This window comes from Myotis lucifugus, unplaced genomic scaffold (assembly GCF_000147115.1).
Source record: "Myotis lucifugus unplaced genomic scaffold, Myoluc2.0 scaffold_121, whole genome shotgun sequence".
Classification (NCBI taxonomy): Eukaryota; Metazoa; Chordata; class Mammalia; order Chiroptera; family Vespertilionidae; genus Myotis; species Myotis lucifugus.
In genome coordinates, this window is record NW_005871169.1 from 913,558 (window position 1) to 919,446 (window position 5,889).

The 5,889-nt window shown below is 39.3% G+C and overlaps 1 pseudogene; it reads left to right on the top strand.

Moving 5' to 3' along the window:
- The first annotated feature begins 4,961 nt into the window (after positions 1 to 4,961).
- Positions 4,962 to 5,889, top strand: part of LOC102443003 — a 3,081-nt pseudogene continuing 2,153 nt past the window's right edge.

The window sequence follows — 5,889 nt, forward strand, 5'->3', positions numbered from 1 at the left end:
AAGCCTTTTTTAAGTGTCTTTTGGGGGTGACTGCCCAACCCAATTTCCTGGAACTATTTGGTCTCAACTCTTAAAAGTCCTGGCAAATCCCTCAGTCCTATGCCAAATGGGACAGTTAGTCATCCCACTTTTAATTTACCTAGTACTCTCTAATTATCAATAAAAACATATTTTTAAAGGAAGTTCTTTTTTTTAAAAATTGAATCTTATCATCTTTCTTTCAAAAATAGCCATAAAATATAACAAACATACCTGAAACTTCTGGGAGCACTGAATTCTGATGGTCTTTCTCTCCCACTGATTTTGGGGTCCAGCTATGTTTTGCCATAAAGGTTGAATAGGACCCCCACATGTAGTTTGAAGGCCAGCTGTTAATCTGCCACTCATATGGCTGGAGAAGTAATAAAATGTAATCTGTGAAAAAAATAATTAATATTCAAACAATTATAATAAAGAAGTTCCCAAGTGTAAAAAGTTTCAAAGTGCTGTGTGCTTTCAAATACCTGACAAGCATGCAGATTATTCATCGGAAGAAAAACTCGGCTTCTTAAGTTTGAAGGAGAGTCCGCTTTGGAGACCAGTGAGAGAAAGTGGGCTATTAGAAACAAGAGTCAGCATTTAGATTTAGGGTAATCATTGGTAAGCTTAGTTAATACACCAGGCAGTAATTCAGGCTTATATCTACATTGGATCAATATATTTTTGCTCAAAGAATTAAACATTTAACTATACCATTTGCTTTTGCAAATGATCTGACTGGTATTTTTATATTCATTATATTCCCCACTGAAATAACTAATTGGGATTATATTCCCTATAGCTCTATTATGGCCTGCAGTCCACAACCCAATTTAGCTTATATAATGCAGAAAGTTATAATTCTGCAAAGATGGTATCCAGAGAAAACATTATGTTAGGACTGCCCTCCAAAATAAGCAATTCAATGAGGAATTCAAAAGAGATCATTGTTTGCTGTGATTCTCTCCAGAAAGGATTTGATCAAATGTCCCAGCTTTTCCCAGGATTATGGAAAACAATACTGAGCCCTGATACTCTCTTGTATGCTGCAGTACAGACTGTGCCAGCTACTGTTTAAACGCCTATAAAATAAATGTAGTCCTAGCTAGTGGTTAGAGTGTTGGTCTGTGGATTGAAGGGTCACGAGTTTGAATCCAATCAAGGGCACAGGCCTCGGTTGCCCGTTGGAGTGTGTGCAGGAGGCAACCAATCGATGTGTCTCTCTCACATCAATGTTTCTCTCTCTCTATCTCTACCTCTCCCTTAAAAAAAGAAAATGGAAAAAGTATTCTCGGGTAAGGATAAACAAAAATAAATAAATACATACATAAATAATAACATTCCCTGAACTTTCATAGATTTCCTGTAATACTTGACAAGGCTGTAGTATATAATCTGAGAACCATTATTTTCTGTGTGTGCCACTATTTGTCAAAAAGAATGAAAAAATGATGTTGATGATGTTATGATGATATGTCTACCCTAGTTATTTAGTTGGATTTTAAAGCTAAGTTAGAAATCAAATTTAATTGTCACGTCATTAGTAATCAATAGTAACATTATGAAACTTTAAATACCTCTTTTTCTCTAGACCTATTCCCAAATTGTACTCTAATTAAGCAGAAAGCAATGACATTAATGATTACTTATAGATATAGTCTGATGCATAATTGAAATTCCAGCAATAACAGAATGTACTCCCTGGAATCTATAATAATAAAACCGTAATATGCCAATTAGACTGGATTTCCTGCCAGGGAAGCCTGGGTCCTGGGTGCCGGCCAGTGGCTGGAGGGAAGCCCCACTCCAGGGTGCCAGAGGGAAGCTGGTGCTGGCAGCCGGGGGAAAGAAGGCCTACTCTTGCATGAATTTCGTGCATTGGGCCTTTAGTTATTACATAAACATAATTTAGATGACGGTATCACAGTGATACAAGTGGACTATCAGTTTGTTCCTACTTCATATTCAGCAGGTAAAGCAAATGTTAAGCAAGTGATTAATTAAATAAGCCTAAAGAGCCATATTAAAATATTGTTTTAAGTTTCAATAATATTATTAGCAATGCAAATGATAATAGTATTCAACAAGCCCTAAATTATTGTTTATAAATATTCAGCTACTAAAAAAATATTCATAAATATATAGGAAAAATTGCTTTCATTTGTCAAGAAAATTACTTAAATTAATCATGTTTATTTTTTAAAGTTTGGTCAAAAATCAGATTTGCTACATTATGCTAATAAGTAATAAGAGTAGCATTTGCAATAAAATAATAAGTTATTTAAATAAGTAGGATATTTTATAAATATAAACTATGACATTTGTTATGTGCTATGACACTGTAAATTCTGTATTTTGTCAGAAATTAAATAAAGGTTAATCTTTAGGTTATCATGCAAAGTAAAGTTTTAAATTCAGAAACAGCTTGAGTTCCTTTAACATTTATACTGGTAATAAGCTTTCCTTCCATGGGCAAAAAAAAAAAAGAAGAAGAAAAAAGTGTTCAAAATGCATCCAATAGCAATTTCTTGCTTTCTACCTTTAATTTCAGGATAATAACAGACATATTTTAAATGCACTTGTAATTTTACCTTATTCTCTACAGTATGAGTATAGAATTTCTTGCTTTCCATAAGACTTTAGTCATCAAATCTATGATTATAAAAGAAAGAAGCAGATCCTTGGCAGCATAACCTTTTCCCACATGCCCATTCCCTCACCTGACACCCCTCCTACTACTGGCTCTAAACATCAAGAAGACACTTGTGAAGCTGACAACAACAAAAAAATGTAACCAATGTTCTCTCCACACACCTCTTACTCCTTGAAGGAACATAGTAAATCAAATCACACATATATCATCACCATCATGTATTTGCTATTAATCTCTAATATATTCACTTGTTTGTTTATATGATTCATAAATTCCTATTTTAAACCTACCTCCCTAAAAGCAAGTGCATAGAATATCTTCAAAATATACTTAAAATAAAGTTGTGACAAAGTGTTAATTATTAAAATTACAAAGAACATAAACCACATGATTTCATTTATAATTATAAATGTTAATGCTAAAGAGCTTTCAAAATTATTTTTTCTTATTTGTTGAGTAGGTGTCGAAGTAAAATCCAACATAACCAAGATTGATGACCAAAAAAAGAAAGTATATAAAACATAAAAGCAACAAAAAACATGAATCAAGTCTTGAGGCTAAATCCAATAACTTTGGCAGTGAATTCCACCAACTTTGATCCTCAGGAAAGAGAAGGTAAAATTTTCAATCTTGCTTTCTTCAACTAGTAACAGGCAGTCTTGTGTTTCCTCCCATTTCCAAGTTCTAAGTGATAAATGGGTATGATTGTGAGCAGGAGAAACATAAATCCCATTGCATGCTACAGAGTAATAAACTGGCTCAAAGGAACTAAAAACATTGAGTATTTTAGCAGTGAAATAATAACAGTTCTTAAGAACATTTTCCAAAATATCAGGCTGCAGGAATGGATCACCATGACAAGGTCCAAGACCTGAAGCAAAGGTTAAAATGTCAGCCCTAACCGGTTTGGCTCAGTGGATAGAGCATCAGCCTGCGGACTCAAGGGTCCCAGGCTCGATTCCAGTCAAGGGCATGTACCTTGGTTGTGGGCACATCCCCAGTGGGGAGTGTGCAGGAGGCAGCTGGTCGATGTTTCTCTCTCATCGATGTTTCTAACTCTCTATCTCTCTCCCTTCTTCTCTGTAAAAAAATCAATAAAATATATTTTTTTTAAAAAAGGTTAAAATGTCAAAACTTTTAGAAAGGAAAAGGTGTGTTCATCTATGACAGAAATACACCTTAATTGAGATAACATAGAGGAAATAATGGTCTTAGATATAAAATCCCTCTCTCTATTGATATAGAGAATGTCAATAAAGAGAAATTATAAGTATCAATAACTAATCATTATCATTATAATTAGTTATTATGATTTCTAAAAATCAAAATTATCATTCAGTATTGAGGAGTACTCAATATGTAAAGATGTAATCTGTGGCAGTAACAGCATAAAGATGGGAAGAATGGAGCTACGCTGGACAAATGTTTCCATAAACTATTGCAATTAAATTGGTATTAATCCAATCTAGATTGTTTTAATCCCCAGGCAACTACTAAAATATTGTTCAAAAATATATAGGGGGAAAAGTGAATCACTATGACACAATAGAAAATATCTATGTAGCACAACCAAAAAAAGAAAGGCCCTGGCTTGCTGGCCCAAATGGATGGAACATCATGTACACCAAAAGGTTGCAGTTTGATTCCCCATCAGGCCACATACCTAAGTTGCAGGTTCGATCCCCAGTGGAGGCTCCTACGGGAGGCAACTGATTGATGTTTCTCTCTCACATTGATGTTTCTTTCTCTCTCTTTCCCTCCCTCTCTGTAATAAAAAGAAAAAAATAAATACAAAACATAGCCTCAGGTGATGATTAAAAAAGAAAAAGAAAAAGGAAAAACAAATATCAGGTGGCAAGTGTGAACCTTATGTTATCTCTAACTGTGATATGTAAATGGATAAAGTATCCAATCAAAAGTTTAAGGTTGGTATCCTATTTAATAAAAGCCTAATATGCAAATCGTCCCTTCCACCAGGAGTTCGACCAGGGGGCAGGCCGGTGGGCCAACCACCTGCAGCCCCCTCCCCCTGGCTGGCCCACCTTGGTCAGCGCTGGTGGCAGGCGGCTGAGGGAAGGGAGGCCCCTAGGGACCCTACCCTGTGCACTAGGCCTCTAGTATTATATAAAAGTATGACCCATTCATAAGGTGTGTCTCTTATAGAAATCTTGTAGGAAATCTTATATAATAAAAGGCTGATATGCAAATAGACCAAATGGTGAAACAACCGGAACAACCAAACAACCAGTCACTATGACATACGCTGACCACCAGGGAGCACGCACGGAACATGGTGGATGGTGGATCAGGTGAACGAGGGCGCCAGACCAAGGCGGGGAGCTGGTCACTGTCATGGGGGCAAGCCTCTGGTAGTTACCGAAAATTCTTTGCTCCCATGCACCACAGTCCCACCCGGCGCTTGCACCTGCACTGGCGCCGGCCCTGCTCGCATCCACTGCTGGCACTGGACCCTCCGCTCGCACTCACTGCTGGCACGCAGCACCGGCCCAAATTGATCGGTGCCATCAGCGGGTGCGAGCGGCAGCTGCCGGGCCCCAGTTGCCCCTCAGAGCTTCTCCACCTTACCCTGCTCCTGAGGGGAGATTGGGGCCGGCAGCCACCTCTTGCACACGCTGCCAGCAACGGCACCACTTTGAACCCTCAGCCCAGTGTCGGAGCCGGGAGCCGCTGCTCGCACCCACGGCCAATGCCTGGGCACTGGTCCCTGATCACTCAGCGCTATCAGTGGGTTCGAGTGGTAGCTGCCGGCCCTGATCACCCCTGAGGGATCCTCCACCTCCCCCTGCTCCTGGGGGGTGACTGGGGCAGCAGCTGCCGGCTTGCACCTGCTGCTGGCACCTGCCCCAATCAGCGGGTGCAAGCGGGGTCAGCACCATCAGCGCATGGGAGCGGGAGCGGGGGAGTGGGGCTGCCAGCCAACAGGGCACCGGGAGCTTGCAGCTGGAGGAGCCAGGTGGGGGCATGGAGGATGGGGCTAAGAACCCACCCCCTGTGCCTACTGCAGCCTCAGGGCCCACAGTTTCCTTTTCAAGGTGGCACAAAATTCATGCAACTGGGCCCCCTAGTATAAAGGTTAAAAACATAACATACCAAAAAAAATTTTAACAAGAAGGAGAGCTAGAATTCCCAGGGGGAGGGGGGGAGACATTTTAACACAAAAAAAAAATTTTTTTTAAGATAAAAAAGGACACTTATGG